Here is a 14,813-nt window from a genome sequence, read left to right on the forward strand (position 1 = left end):
ATTAGTATAATGCTTGTCTAAAGAATAAGTTGAAAAGTCTTTCCTTCTTTGTGGAAGAGCCTACGTAGACCTGAGTGTAGAAGATATATGGCCTATCTTGGGGAATATTCTGTGTGTACTTAAAAAAAATGCACATTCTGTTGTGGGGTAGAGTGTTTTATAAATGTCAGTTAGGTCAGGTGGTTTTGCTTGTCCTGTTAGGTAGCACTGAGGGAGGAGGGCCTTTGTCTCCACCTGCATTTGTGCATTTATCTTTCTCTCCTTTCAGCCTTACCAGTTTTTTCCTTCATGTGTTTTGAAACTCTTGTGTGTTGTAAAGAAGCATTTAGGATCATTGTGGGTTTTTTGTAAACTGATTCCTTTGTTGTTGTGTAGCTGTTTCAGGCCCCCGCCCCTGGGGTAGAGGATAGCTTTCTTTTGCCCTTTCTCCTGCAGCAGTGGGTCTCCACCTGTGCCCTGGGTGTGCTGGCCTGCTTCCATCATCTTGAGATTTGAGTTCTGCTGGGGAGAAGAATCTGGGTGAAGGCCTTTGCATTTAGCACAGCAGCACTATGGGACTACACCACCAAGAAGAGACCTTTCCAGTATCCCACCCTGCTTCTGATCTTTCTCCCAAGCACCCACTGATGGTCTGTGGAGAAGAGCTTGAAATGGGTACAAGCTCCCCTCGTGTCTCTGACTCTCTGGGCTTCTGTAACCTCCTGTTAGCCCGCATAGGCCTCTAGCAAATTGTGAAAATTTTTAGCTGAAAAAAGGGTACAAGTGAACTTATTTACGAAACAGAGACAGACTTGAAGACATAGAAAACAAACTTCTGGTTATGGCGGAGGGAAGGGGTAGCAAGGGATAAAATGGGAGTTCGGGATTTGCAGGTACACACTGCTATATATACAGCAGATAAACAACAGGGTTCTACTGTACAGCACAGGGAACGTTAGTCAGTACCTTGTAGTAGCCTATAGTGAAAGAATAGGAAAAGGAATATATATATATCTGTTGTATATATATTCAGTTACATATATAACTGAATCACTATGCTGTACACCGGAAATTAACACAATACTATAAATCGACTATACATCAATTAAAAAAATAACTAAATAAATTGAAAAAGAATTTAGCTGAATTCCTCTGACTCACATCTGTGGTGCTTGGTGTCTCTTCATCCCGTCTCTGCCACAGTTGATATTTGGAGGAGCTTTTCTGGGGAGTTCAAGCTACTTGGTTTCCCTGTGACCTCAGCTTTTAGATGCGTTTAAGAAAAGTTAGGGTTTTGAAGTTTATCTGCTTTCTTGTTGTTAGGGTGGGAGTGAAGCGCCTCCCAGCTTTCCTCATCCTAGGCGGAAGTGAAACTCTTCATGATTGATAATTTAATTTTTTTTTCTAAGTGTTCTTGCAAATTCCCATTATAGGAATATTGGTCACCTTAGCATTATATGAAAAGTAAAGTTACTTTAATTAAAAAAGGAAAAAATTTTAGTTTGGTGAATGCTAGGAAGGACTGATTGGTTCTCTTAAATGATGCATAATTTAAAAACAGTATTTTGTGAGCCAGCTTTTATCCCAGAGCAAATTTTTAGAGGTAACTTAATAAGCCACAGGCTTATTCAAAAAGTGCTGATACAGCTTTCCTTGGCATGATATACTTTGTTTAACTGCAGTTTTGCCATAATCCCATAGCTCTAGTAAAAGCTATTGTCCTACTGGAAGGCGTCTGTGTATCCTTTGCTTGGCAAATCTTGAGGTGTAAATTTTACATAGCATACATACACCCTTTCAATAATTAAAACCTCACGTTCAGCGTGCTGTACTTCTTAATGGCACAAAGATCACAGGGAAAGAGGATTAACACTCAGGCAAGGCTCAGAAAGAGCGAAAACAGAGGAGTTACACAGAGAAGTATATTTCTTAATAAGGATTAAAAAAATCTACTTTATTCAGAATTGTTAACTAGCGTCAGGAGACATGGAGCAAAGGCAGTGTTTCAAGGAAAGGGTTTTTATTTCTTGAGACTTCATGCCTACCCAGGTCTCAGTGATGACACCAATGCCACTAATTAATTTAATTTTTCTTATAGACTGCTGGCTCTGGGAATGTCCAGTGGTATATTGGAAGGAGCTTTCGAGATGTCTGCAGGGGCATCAGTCCCATCATGGACTATGTGAATGGTGTCCCTGAGATGGTGCTCGATTTAGACAAGCCTAGATTTTAATGCTAGTTTTTCTTCTGAGTGACCTTAGGCAAGTCACTTAACCTCTCTGACTCTCAATTTACTCACCAGTGAAATGGGGCTAATAATGCTCTGTCTTAGTGTCATTTGGTGGATGAAGTGATGAGATCTATAAAACATCTGATGCAAAGCCTGACACTTAGTAAATGCTTGGTCATTGTGCATTCACTTCTCCTTTTCCCCTTCTTCGTAGTTGTGCAGTGAAGGGGACGTGAAGTTGTCAGTTGACAAACCCTGTCCTCTAGTATTTTTACAAAAATATATGATTTTACAGTTGGGATTTTAGGAACCTGGAGGCATTTTTGATGAATGGGTTGAATTTTGCACTTGTGCCCTCAGGTGATTTGGTTGTACAGGGTGCAGTTTTGTAAATTTAAAATAATTGTTTCCATTTGAAACTTGGAAGTCAGAACAGTTCTCCCCTCAGCTCATTGATGGGGTTGAATCTGTTCCTTGGTGAGGGTTGTGTAACTGGGGTCGGGGATTATAAACATTTGGGTCTTCTGCATAATAGCTGATTAAATTAGCTAGGGTTGTCGGGGTCAGACTGACCTAGGTTTGAATCATGGCGTTGCCAATTCCAAGTGGTAGGATCCAGAGCAAATTCCTTTCCCTCTCTAAGTCTGTTTTCTTGGTGACAAAATGGGAGAAAGATGCAATACCCACTTCATGGGGTTGTGATTTCAATGAGATCATGCTCACGTGCACTCAGAAATGTTACATAAACAATTTAGTGAGTATTTACCATTTACTGGCCCTGGGCTAAGTACTTTATATGGATTGTATAGTTTAGTGTCCCTTACTACTCTGTAAGGTAGATGATGTTAGTATTCCCATTTTATGGGGGAGGAGACTGAGAAAGGGAGAAGTAAGTAACAACACAGCCAAGATATGGTGGTGATGGGATAGGAACCCAGAGCCACGCTCTTAACCCCATTACTGTACTCCCTTTCATTTTCTTTAGTTTCTCCTTTTCCCAAACCACTGTGGAATTTAGAAATAAGTTTTGATACTTGGTGACATGTTGGGAGATTGCGTGCCTAATAGTGCCTGTTGATAATGTGTTTTGGAGCTTTTTAGCTACTCTCAGAGTGGTGAAAGCAGCAGAAGATATTTTGGGGGACAATCTCTCGATTTGGTCACTCTTAATGCCTTGGTATATCAGGCATTTGAAGCCTTAGGTATGTAAGTTCTACTCAGGGATGGGGCAAGGAGTCTGAGGGCCGAGCAGAACGTGGGCAGACAATAGTGTCCTGCTTCCCATAGGCCAAAGGGAAGATGGGTTTTTTCCAGGGGAGCAGAATGACCAATGAGGCCTTCCCTCTTGCAAAACACGCCTGAAGTTTATTCTTTAGGTCTAGCTTGATACGTGGAGGGATGTTCCTTAGATGGGAAGATAGTGCTGTGTGTTGAATCAGAAGCTTCCTGGCTACCTTTACCTATAGGCTACTGAGAAGAAATGACATTTTCTTATCCTAATTTTTCTTACCATTTTCCATCAGGTCCTAATTGACACACAGCTGGGACAGTGAAGTCCAGTGGACAGTTGTTCCTTCAGCCGTCAGAGGACTGTCTCCTAGAGAAGGTACTGTGGGAGGGGTTTCTCTGCATGTAAATGATTCCAAGAGTTGTAGTTTCCAAATGTGCCTCCAGATTTTCTCCAAAACTATGTTAGTGAACCGGGAGGGGTACTTAGATTGAACCTGCTGGGCATTGAATGCAATGATAGCACCTGATCAACAATTAGAAAGGTAATATTTTCCCAGACAGAATCACTTACAGTCTTTCTTGAGTCTCATTTGGAGCTGTGTTATCTATGTTCCACAGCCAGATTAATGATGCGGAGGTCACATCAAAAGTTCTTTACATGAAATTCTCTTTTTTGTAAAAAAAAAAAAAAAAAAAAAAAGACCTTATGACCGAGGCCTTAACCATCTTAAATAATTGATCCACCATACAAAGGAATGTCATAGAACCCGCCCAGAGAAATGGGCCTCCTAGGAGAAAGCACCAAATCCTTACTGCTTGTCCTCAGGATACACCCCTGACTCAGACTGTTGGTGATGTATGAGCAGAAATAATAAAATATTGTGGTGGTTCTCTCAAATTCATAGCCATAAACACAATGATCACTATTTATTTCACATATATTTTAGTTCAGCTGTCTATGTACATCCTCTGGAATATTTGCAGCTCTGAAAAAAATGGATGTTATTTACTGCAGTTTATAAATTAGGAGCAGGAGGCTCAAGAGGGTTAAGTTGCTTGATATCTGGCGGTGAATATGTTGTAGAACCAGGATTCGGACTCAGTCTGAATGACTTCAAAGCTTCTGCCCATCCTGTTACTCTGTAGCCACTAGAGGGTATCGTGAAGGAAAATACTCAGTTTCTTTCCTTTAATACCTCACATATAGTTAAGGATCTAAGACATAACCATCACAATAAATGGCTAAATTTGCTGTGTGTCAGGAATTCTGCTCAACTCTTCATATAGATTTTCTCATTTAATTATCCCTACAACCCCATGAAGCACATAGTACTACTAGCCCAAATTGACAAGTGATACCAAGCAGCTTCCTTTATATCGTGGCTTGGATCTAAGCTTCAAACCCAGGCAGTCCGACTCCAGAGTCTATTCTTTAAACTACCATTGCTTCCCAGGACTGTTGATCTGGGGCACAGGTGGTTCAGAAGACATTTTAGTTGAAATCAGGCTCTGTGAGGGGTCAGACCAGGTGAATAGAATCAATGGTAGCTGCAGTTAGGGAGTTAAGGGTCAAGACAATGATAGGTAGCTTGTTGACCATGGCAGCAGAACTTTCAGAACCACGGACAGCCACCCAGAGAGGAGTTTATGGTTTGTCTAAAGTCAGATAAAGCTGTTGTCCTCAAAGAAGGTTAATGTCACCTGTCCACTATCTTTATTATTAATTGACCTTCACTCTCACCTTGCTTGGCTTTGCTTCTCAGAATTCATGGAATCATTAATACTTTCAAGAACTCTTGATGTCTGTAGTTGATGTGAACACTTGTTTTGAGGTTCTGTAGATCTATAGAGCATCCAACAGAGTGGTCAAGGATGAGTAGTGGTTGGAGAGAGTATCAGAGGAGGAAAGGAAAGTTCTCAGCCCTCTTAATCAATTGTTTTGTCCTCTAATAACTCATTTTCCGCTGCCTCAGGGTAACATTAAAACTAGGGCCAGGGCCCTGACAATAAATGTGAACAGTTTAAAACAGTTCAATTGAAGAATAACAGGCAGTGTCACAAGGAAGCTCATGATTAATTGCCCAATGGAAGGTACAGTCAAATGCCACTGGAGGGTGAAATCATTGTAAACTGCAGTGGTCTCAGGAGACAACTGAAGGATGTGTTTGGTTAAGTGGAGAAAAGGAGAGGGGTATTTCAGAAAAAAGTAAAGAGCATGTAAAAAATACAGAGGTGGGGAACTATGAAATGTCTTAATGGGGAATAAACAGGCAGAAGTTTTTTTCTGGAGACTCATATTTGTGTGTGATCAAATTTGATTCTTATTTTTATGTATATACACAAAATGTCATCAGCATGAAGATACACCAGACATGTTTTCAAGCCATGGGGTGCTGATGTGGATACAGAAGGGCTCACGCACCTCTCTAGCCAGACAGCTCTATTAGCTCTGGATTTCTGCTACAATTATACAACCTCACTGGGGACAAGCTATGTTGTAGCTATTTCCCCCAAGCAACTAGGGGACCCAGAGAAGCTGAAGTGTCCTTTGCAGGGGACAAATGAGAGTAGTCCCCCTGAGATGTAATAGGCAGAAAAAAATACAATCCTATTATGAGACTGTCATTGTAAAGGTTTCTTCTTTTTCCCAGCTCAGACAGAGGAGGGAGACAAGGTACCATGTTAACAACAGGACTGAGATTTTACCCAGAGCATGGAAAGATCAGTGGATCCCTTCCATTTCTGAGACACAATCCTTTAGGGTTGAATCAAATTAAATGCTTTAGGGAAAAAAATGTTTTGATGTACCAGAGAAGGGATATAGCTTAGCAACTAAAGTTCCACTTCTGATGGACCTGGGAAGGCTTGGTGATGAAATTTAATTTCCACATTCTTTGAAGAGATCACAAACTCCACTGTGTGGTGAAAAGGGTTCTCAAGTAGAATTCTGGAGTTCTGACTATTTTTAAGAGATCCGTTGGCTGGAAAGGGACATTGTCCTTAATTTTGATGAGAAAAAAGGAAGACTGTGTTTTACTTTGACTTAATGTGCTGTGCGGTCGGAGATAGAGGATTATGTCCATTCAACCCAAACCACTGGGAAATGTGTGTAAGTGTATCTGTGCATATGAAGATGCAAGCTTTGGTACCTAGCATGATGAATATGAAGATACTCATCCTTCACCAAACAGTTACCCAGATTATTTCATGCCTGATGGCTTCTACTCAATAAAGTCCCAGCATGCTATATAGGAAAGGATAGGAGCTCTGAAACTGGAGAGATTTGGGTTCAAGTCCCAGATCAACCACTTTCTAACAGTGTGAGCTTGGGCAAGTTACTTAACTTTTCTGAGCCTCATTTTTCTCATCTGTGCACTGGGGATACTTATCCTTTGTGCAAAACACTTGGGATAGTGCCTGACATATATTAATGCTCAAGAAATATCCATCACACTTTCCCACAATATGATCAAAAAGCACTTATTTTATCGCTTCCTTTGTGAGATGGTAGACACATCTTTTTGTCTTCTGGTATCTTTCCCCTCCTCTTCAGTTGATATCACTTTGGATTTCCTTTGAAAACAAAACAAAACATCTATTCCCCTTTCTCAGTCCACGTGGTTTGAGTAGAGAAGTGGTAATTTCCTGCAGAAGTAGATGTACCTTCATCAGTCATGGCATTCCATGTTCCTGCCCACAATGATTGGTTCAGGGAGGGACATGTGACCCAAGATGGCCAATGAGATTTGCTCCCAGCATTTTTATGGCTTTTTCTGGAAGGAGAAACTCTATTCCTTTGGTGGTTGTTAAGAATACATTAGATGGGGGGGGCAGGGTATAGCTCAGTGGTAGAGTGCATGCTTAGCATGCATGAGGTCCTGGGTTCAATCCCTACGTCCATTAAAATCAATCAATCAACCTACCTACCTAATTAACTCCCCCCAAACAAAAACAAACAAAAAGACAAGCAAAAACAAACAAACAAACATGCCTTAAGAAAAAAAGAATACCTTAGTTGGTTGCTCTAAAAAATTAGACATCAAATGACAACATGACCCTTCAATTCCACTCCCAGGTAAATACCAAAAACAATTAAAAACAGATATTCAAACAAAAGCGTATACATGAATGAGCACAACAGCATTATTCATAATAGCCAAAAGGGGAAAACAACTCAAATGTCCATCAACTGATGAATGGATAAACAAAATGGATAAAAATATCCATATACTGGAATATTATTCAACCATAAAAAAGGAACAATTACTGATATGTGCTACACGGTGACTGGACCTTGAAAACATTACTTAGGGACAGCTTTGTAGGCACCCACCTTCTGCTGAGAGAAAAAGGCTGTTGATAACACTCTTAAAACAAATGGAAGGAAAGTATTTCTGGGGTCAGGCAGCTCCTTTGTGCCCACACAAAGGAAGGTGGGATGCTCTTTGAATCCCACCCTCCTTCGTTCTCTTTCCATGAGCTCCTTGAACAAAATTAGTTCAAATGCTGCTTCTTTCCAGAAAGACTTCAAAGCTGAACTTAGTTATTCTCTGCCTTAGGGAGAAATAGTTCTAGTTTTGTAAATGTCTGTTTCCCCCCCTAGATTGGGGACTTCTGGGGGTAGCAACCTCGTCTTGTGCTTACTTACATCCCTCACCTGTAGTGCCGGCTACTGCTTTGCTCAGTGAACACTTAATTTGACGAGAGAGTTGGTCATAATCATGTGTGAGAATAACACAGAACTGATTGTATATCTAGTTTTGTCTAGCACTTAGCGTGATTCCTTAAAGCATGCACTTTATATAAAGTATAGCCACGTGTGTCTCTGCCTATACCCCCTGGACATCTACACCGACATCTACACCTGTACCTGAATCTACATTTACATCTACATCTGAGGCATACTACCAGAGAAAAACTGAAATCTTTTCCTGTCTATGAAACCCACTAGACCACTGAACTTGAGCCACAAGTTCAAAAACCACCAAAAACACTATCCTGCATATCCCAGAGGTCACTGAACTCTTGATTTATCTCCTGCAGTGGAATCTCCATCCCTGTCTCCATAATAATAATAATAATAATAATAATAATAATAATAATAATAATAATAGTAATAAATAGTAATGCTAATATTAGTAATAGTAGTTATGCTGGAGATAGAATCAGTTGCTAGGTTTTTAGGATTTTCTTTGAGCTGGGATCTGTAAGTTCTTCACTTACATAATTTCATTCAGTTCACACAGCGTCATTTGAGCCAGGTTCTCCAATTATCCTCATTCTACTGATACACTAAGGCTGAGGGAGGCTCAGCGACTTGCCCAAGGTTACGTATTCCATTTGAGGGCAGAAACAGGATTCCGGATTCAGAACCATGTGACCTCCAGTCCCACATTCCTGACCAGCAGAACTCTGCCAAATGGGAAATTCTGCTCTAGGCTGGACAGTTCCCTTCCCCTCCCATCTGTTGTCCCTCACCCGTCCGCTCTGAGAGCTGAAGAGGCTTGAGACCCAGCATTCGAGGAGCCTGCATCCTGTGGTGCACTCTCTCTGTGTGTGTCTCTCCAGCTTCCTGAATTTCTGAAGGGGGTTTAGTTTGGGGCAGTTTTGATTTGCTAACTTCATGAACCCCCAAAGGGTGGGAGTGGTCGTATATGTTCTTGTCCTTGTCACTACCCATCATGTCCAGAGATGTGCATACAGGACTCCATCCTCTCCTACTACATGGAGAATGACATGGGAGATGATGTACATGTGACAAAACCTTCAGAATCCATTGCTGGGCACCGCCGTCTGTCATCATCTTGGTGGCAGTCTCAAATATGCAAGTTCATTTTCCTCTAGAAATCAGACTTAGGGATACGCTGTCTCACCTGTCTGAGCCCTTAGGTGGGAGATGAATTGAGTGAGACGCCTGGGCCATCCTGGGCTTATGTGGCCTCAGATCCATCCTTTGCTCTCCCTGTGGAGACCATGGTTCCCAGGTTCCCACATCAGCAGAGTTACCGCTGAGTTTGGCCAACGGGAGGTGTTGATGGGAGCTGGCAAGCAGGAGGAAGGGATAAGCCATGATATTTCTTCCTCCCTTTGTTTCCCGTGGCATCTCTGCACCAGGTCCTGTGGGACAGACCCCACTTTTGCCCTGGACTCCTGTAACCCTGGACCTCCCTTGGTTCCTTGTCCTGGGGATTGTGGTAGGTTCCTGCATTCACTCATCTTTGGCAGGACCAGGACTAGGATAAAACTAGTGGGAGACTGAGCCTAGACTGAGACTGAATTATGCAAGTGTGGGGTTGGATCCTGCCTTTATTTAAAATTCTGATATTTTCTTTATTGTGGATTTTTTCTTCATCAATTCAAACTTTAAAAAGTACATACCTTCCTGACTTATGATGAAGTTATGTCCCGATAAACCCACCATAAGTTGAAAACATTGCACGTTGAAGATGTATTTAATACACCTAACCTACTGAACACCATAGCTGAGCCTAGCCTACCTTTGCATTAGCTTACAGTTGGGCAAAATCATTTAACACAAAGCCTATTTTATGATGAAGTGTTGAATATTGCCTGTAATTTATTGAATACTGCATTGAAAAGTGAAAACTGGAATGGTTGTCTGGGTGCAGAATGGTTGTAAAGAGGATCAGTGGCTTCCCCTGGTGATTGCGAGGCTGACTAGGAGCTGCAGCTCTTGGCTGCTGCCCAGCATCCATCAGAGAGGATTGTCCTGTGTATGGTTAGCCTGGGAAAAGATCAGAATTCAAAATTTGAAGGATGATTTCTACTGAATGTGTATCGCTTTTGCACCATCATCAAGTCAAAAAATCCAAAGTCAAGTTGGGGACTGTCTTGCATTAAAGTCAGATTGCCTCATTGTCCTGTTTGGCACCTTGGTCCTTTGTCATGCAAACAGCTAATTCCCAGACTTAAAATCTGCCATTTGAAATACCTGAGTGGTTTCTCCTCCCTGGTTAGGCACTGACAAATAGAGTGCCTCAGACAGACTTCAACTCACACATCTCCAGGAGGTAGTGATTAGAATTACATCCATTTTTACAAATGAGGAAGGATGCTCAGAAACCTTCAGTAACCTGCCAGTGTCACTGAGGCTATGATGGGGCAGAAATGGAACCTGAACCCAGGTCTTTGGGCCTACAGAATCCTTCCTCTTGACCTTTAAGCTCTGTGGTTTTATTATATATATTTTCAAAGGACCCAACGAAGAACAAAAATCCTTTTTGATAAGGAAGAAGCCTTTTGATTATGGAGAGCTCTCTTAAAAGGGTTTCTATCCGGGCTCTTTCAAACTTGAAATTTATATGCGGAGAGTACAACCATGTGAGGATGGGTGATATTGGGATGAAGCTGAACAGGTTTATATTCTTCTCTGAGCTGATTTGTCTCAGTAAATCCCCAGAAAATATCACTTGTCTCATTTTCCTTCAATCCTTTTGTCTGAGTTTGAGTTGAAAGCGTTTTCTTTTTTCCCCTTTCTTTGTAAATTCTCTTGATTTTGGTTATGTAACCAGGCCAGGCAATTGCCTTTGCTGAACAAAAGTCTCAAATGAATAGATATCAATGGTAATACCAGTAATTAACAGTTTCTTTCTGTGGCGCATGTCTGAAACAGCTTGTATTGATTTATTTGGACTCTGTTCCATATAGGACAATTTTTCAGCTCACACAAACATATGCTTATCTCCTTTTTAGTTCCGACCATTCTAGTCTCTGTTTTTAAAGACTGTAATTCCTCAGGACAGCTCCGACAGGGAAGCAGATGAAACCGGACTAAGGCACCTCCAATCCACTGTAACCTTGAGGGGTTATCAGTGAGTGAGGAGGATGGAGAACCTTTTTAGTTTGGCGTTTGATTTCCGTGTTTTTATTCTGATTTGATTTAAGCAGAATTTGGAGCTCCACGGAGTTGTGTGTGGGGAGAGGAAAGGAGGCTGGGGGTGGGGGAGTCATCCAGGCAAAGACAGGAGTCACAAAGGAGAAAATTGAAAGAGGAAAAACCTGTCCCCAAGGCTCCCCTACTCAGGGAACTGTGCTTCTCTGTGATCAATCCCAGTGATCCTATTTTTCCCCTCAATGAAGGGAAGAATGCAGAGTATTAAAAGGGCAATTGGTTTGGATTGATAGGTGCGTAAAAGTTATTACTTTTCCCCCCAGAACTGAGCTCCTATATTAAGTTTGATGTAGAAAACTCAGATGACAGAGAAGCAGAGGAGGAGAGAGCAGGGAGGAAGCTAGTTTTAAATATTCCCAAATATTTTGTGGTCCTACATACAGACATATTCTACCCCCCCATACTTTCTCTCACATGTATATGCACACTCACATGTGTAGGCACAATACAGTTGAGATCCCACTGAACATGCCTAACAATAGTGTTGAAAGTATTATTCTGCGACCTGTTTTTCAAATGAGTGATGTATCATGAACCCATGTACATGTCAATAGTTACAACTATGTGTCATCATTTTTCATGGCTGAATAGCATTCTATTGGGTGGATGTATATAGTGTATTTAACCAACCATCCAGTGTTGGATATTTAATTTGTTTCTTTTCTTTTCCTTCTTGGCTTCTTTTCCTTTTCCTGTCTCCCTCCCTTTCTCTCTCCCTCCCTCCTTCCTTCTGATGTAACCATTCTGAAATAAACAACTTTGATCTTTTTTTCATGAATCTGAAGCATTTGCTTAGGACAGATTCTTAGGTGCAGACTGTTGGGTCGAAGAGTGTGCCTACTTTGGGGGCTTCTGATGTATTTGCTGCTCTGCCCTCTGATAAGATTGTACTGATGTTTACAGGAAATATAGCAAGTTTAATCCCAGAGTTACACCGTCAGGTAAGGCTTCTCTGATGGTGTAGTGTTTGCACTGAGAACACTAGGATGGGTATAAGTAAACAAGGTGAGAGGAGGGATGGCAATACTAGTTGTGGTGGTAATGGCAAACGTTATGGCAGAGGAACCCACGTGTGCAAGGAACACTTGGTAGGAGGGAGTAAAGGACCTTCAAAGAGGGAGATTGAGCAGAATGAATAAAGGAGGACAGTATATTATTCAGGATTCTTGAGATTTATTATAAGAAATTGGCTCATGGGATTATAGAGGCTGATAAGTGCCAAGATTGCAGTCAGCAAGCTAGAGACCAAAGAAAACCAATGTTTCAGTATGAGTCCAAAGATAGGGAAAAAAAGAAACCTGGTGTCTTAGCTCAAGGAGTCAGGAAGGAAGAGTTTGCTCTTATTTTTGGGAGGGTCAGCCTTTTTGGTCTTTGGGGGGTCTTCAACTGATTATACGAGGCCCACCCACACCTGGGCAATTTGTTTTACTTGGTCTCCTGATTGAAAAATTAATCTCATCCAAAACACCTGCACAGACACAGCCAGAATAATAGCTGACCACATGTCTGGGTGTCCTGTGGCCCAGTCAAGCTGACCCATAAAATTAACCATGATGGGGGGGACATAACAGAAGGTTCAGGAAGTGGGCATTAGGGGAGGGAATGTGGCTGGCAGGAGAACAGGAGACCATACAAGGCATTGTGGACTGCGTAAAGGTTTTCAGTTTTCATCTTAAGAGATGTTGGAAGTTGCTAAGTGGTTTTAGCAAGGCTGGAGGTGCAGTGACAGAATGACATTCATGGTAACCCAAGAAGTGTGAGGGGAAGGCATTGATCACCCATATGACAGATGAAGAGACTGGGCTAGAATGTTTAAGTAGCTCACATAGACCCTCTCCTTTACTGTTGTACAAGTCAAGGCTCTTTTGACCATAAACTACTACTTGTGTGTCCACATATGCTTAGAGAACTTTTGCAAGGCATCCTCATATACACCGACTCATCTGCATCCTCTTACTTCAACTGGCACATGCCAAGGAGTTAACATCCCCAGAAGTCACCCAATAAAGGATAGGGAGCTAGTGGATAAATACTGCAGCCTGGCAGTCGCAGGCTGTGGAATCAGCCCAAAATACATGCTCCCAGTTCTCTCCCTGTGCTCCCATTCCCCAGAGCAAATTTCTTTTTCCGTAACACAGTCAGTATTGGCTGCTTCCTTACCTCTCCACTACCCTGTGGGAGTTTTCCAAGACCACTTCCCAAATCAATAATTTACACTTAAGTCTTAACTCAGGTTCTACTTCTAGGGGAACCCAGGCAAAGGCAGGGACACTCCTTTCCATTGAATTCTTGCTTCTGTGCAGCTTCACTACAAGCCCTTGGAGCTTGGCAGGCATGTGGGCTCTGCAGCTGGAGTTTTTTTGTGATGAGCATGGGGCCAAGACTCTCAACATTTGTTCTTCTCTCCTGCTTGTAACCCCAGAGCCTGGTGTCAGGGAAGGATCCAGTGGGCAATGTGGGTAATCTTGCCTGCAATGCTTTTCTGTTGAAGGCAGGATTTGACAGTGGGTACCTGCCAGCATGCACTCACCAGTGTTGACACCATGCATGGGGCTGCAGGATTAATCACCAGCCTGGCTAGGCTGGGATAACACGCCTCTCATCCTCTCACCTCTGACATCTTTGCTATCCAACGGATCCCTGATGCTGCATCCATAGTTCATATGAGAGCCGAAAGCATCAGAACTTTGGCATGCTTTCCAACAGTCAACCAGATTCTGGCTCCTTTCCTACCTTCTGGGTCAAGCTTGGTGTTCTGTTTTCCTGAACGGCAGGTGGCATCAGGAGAAGAATTTACTTCAGGGCTGTCATTTCCCAAGGATGTCAGTCCTTAGGGTTGCGAATTAAATACTCATAATTAGAAGATGCCTTTCTGCCAGGCCTCTTTAGGGAAAACTTCCTCCTCACTCTGTCTGATATTCCCATGGAGACGAAGGGGGAAAATTTCATAGCTGGCAGCAGGCTGTGGTATCAGAAATAATGACTTGAGGCATGAGGAAAATGTAATCAATATTTACCTGCTGAGAGGTCCCATGGTGGGAAGGAAATTGACTCTGTTCCCCACTGCACATATCCCATTTTGGTGTCCTGCTTTCTTTGTGTGTTTGGCAGAGGGGAAATGCATAATCTTGGTTCTTCAGGGGGAAAAAAAAAGACCCATGGAACCATTACATTGCCATCAGTTTATATAAGATAATCCTTTGCTGGGGACGGGAGCTAAAAATATCCAAACAGGTCTCTTGGTTATCTGCCTGATTGCAGTCTGGGACACACTTTTCCTTTCTTCCCTCTACCCCTTGCCCAGAACAAATAATAATTGATGACACTGGTTTCACTATCTGTGTCACCTCCCTGGAGAAGCTTCTTGGGGGAAGAAAAGAAAACCTTACGTGGGTTGATAATGTTTCTCTGGACTGTTTATCATCGATCTGGAGATTTGAACAGAGACCCCTAAAACGCCAG

General features: G+C 42.1%; 1 long non-coding RNA gene across 2 annotated transcripts; it reads right to left on the reverse strand.

Annotated features, from left to right (window-relative positions):
• Nucleotides 1-4,359: 4,359 nt before the first annotated feature.
• LOC140686905 (uncharacterized) lies at nt 4,360-8,766 on the reverse strand. 2 transcript variants are annotated; one of them, XR_012060907.1, is made up of 2 exons: nt 8,663-8,766; nt 4,360-4,588 (listed from the first exon to the last, which is right to left on the reverse strand). It is a non-coding gene; the product is annotated as an uncharacterized lncRNA (long non-coding RNA). The 2 variants fall into 2 exon arrangements; XR_012060908.1 differs by lacking the exon at nt 4,360-4,588 and adding an exon at nt 6,906-7,084.
• Nucleotides 8,767-14,813: the final 6,047 nt, after the last annotated feature.

Source organism: Vicugna pacos, chromosome 18, assembly GCF_048564905.1.
Source record: "Vicugna pacos chromosome 18, VicPac4, whole genome shotgun sequence".
NCBI lineage: Eukaryota > Metazoa > Chordata > Mammalia > Artiodactyla > Camelidae > Vicugna > Vicugna pacos.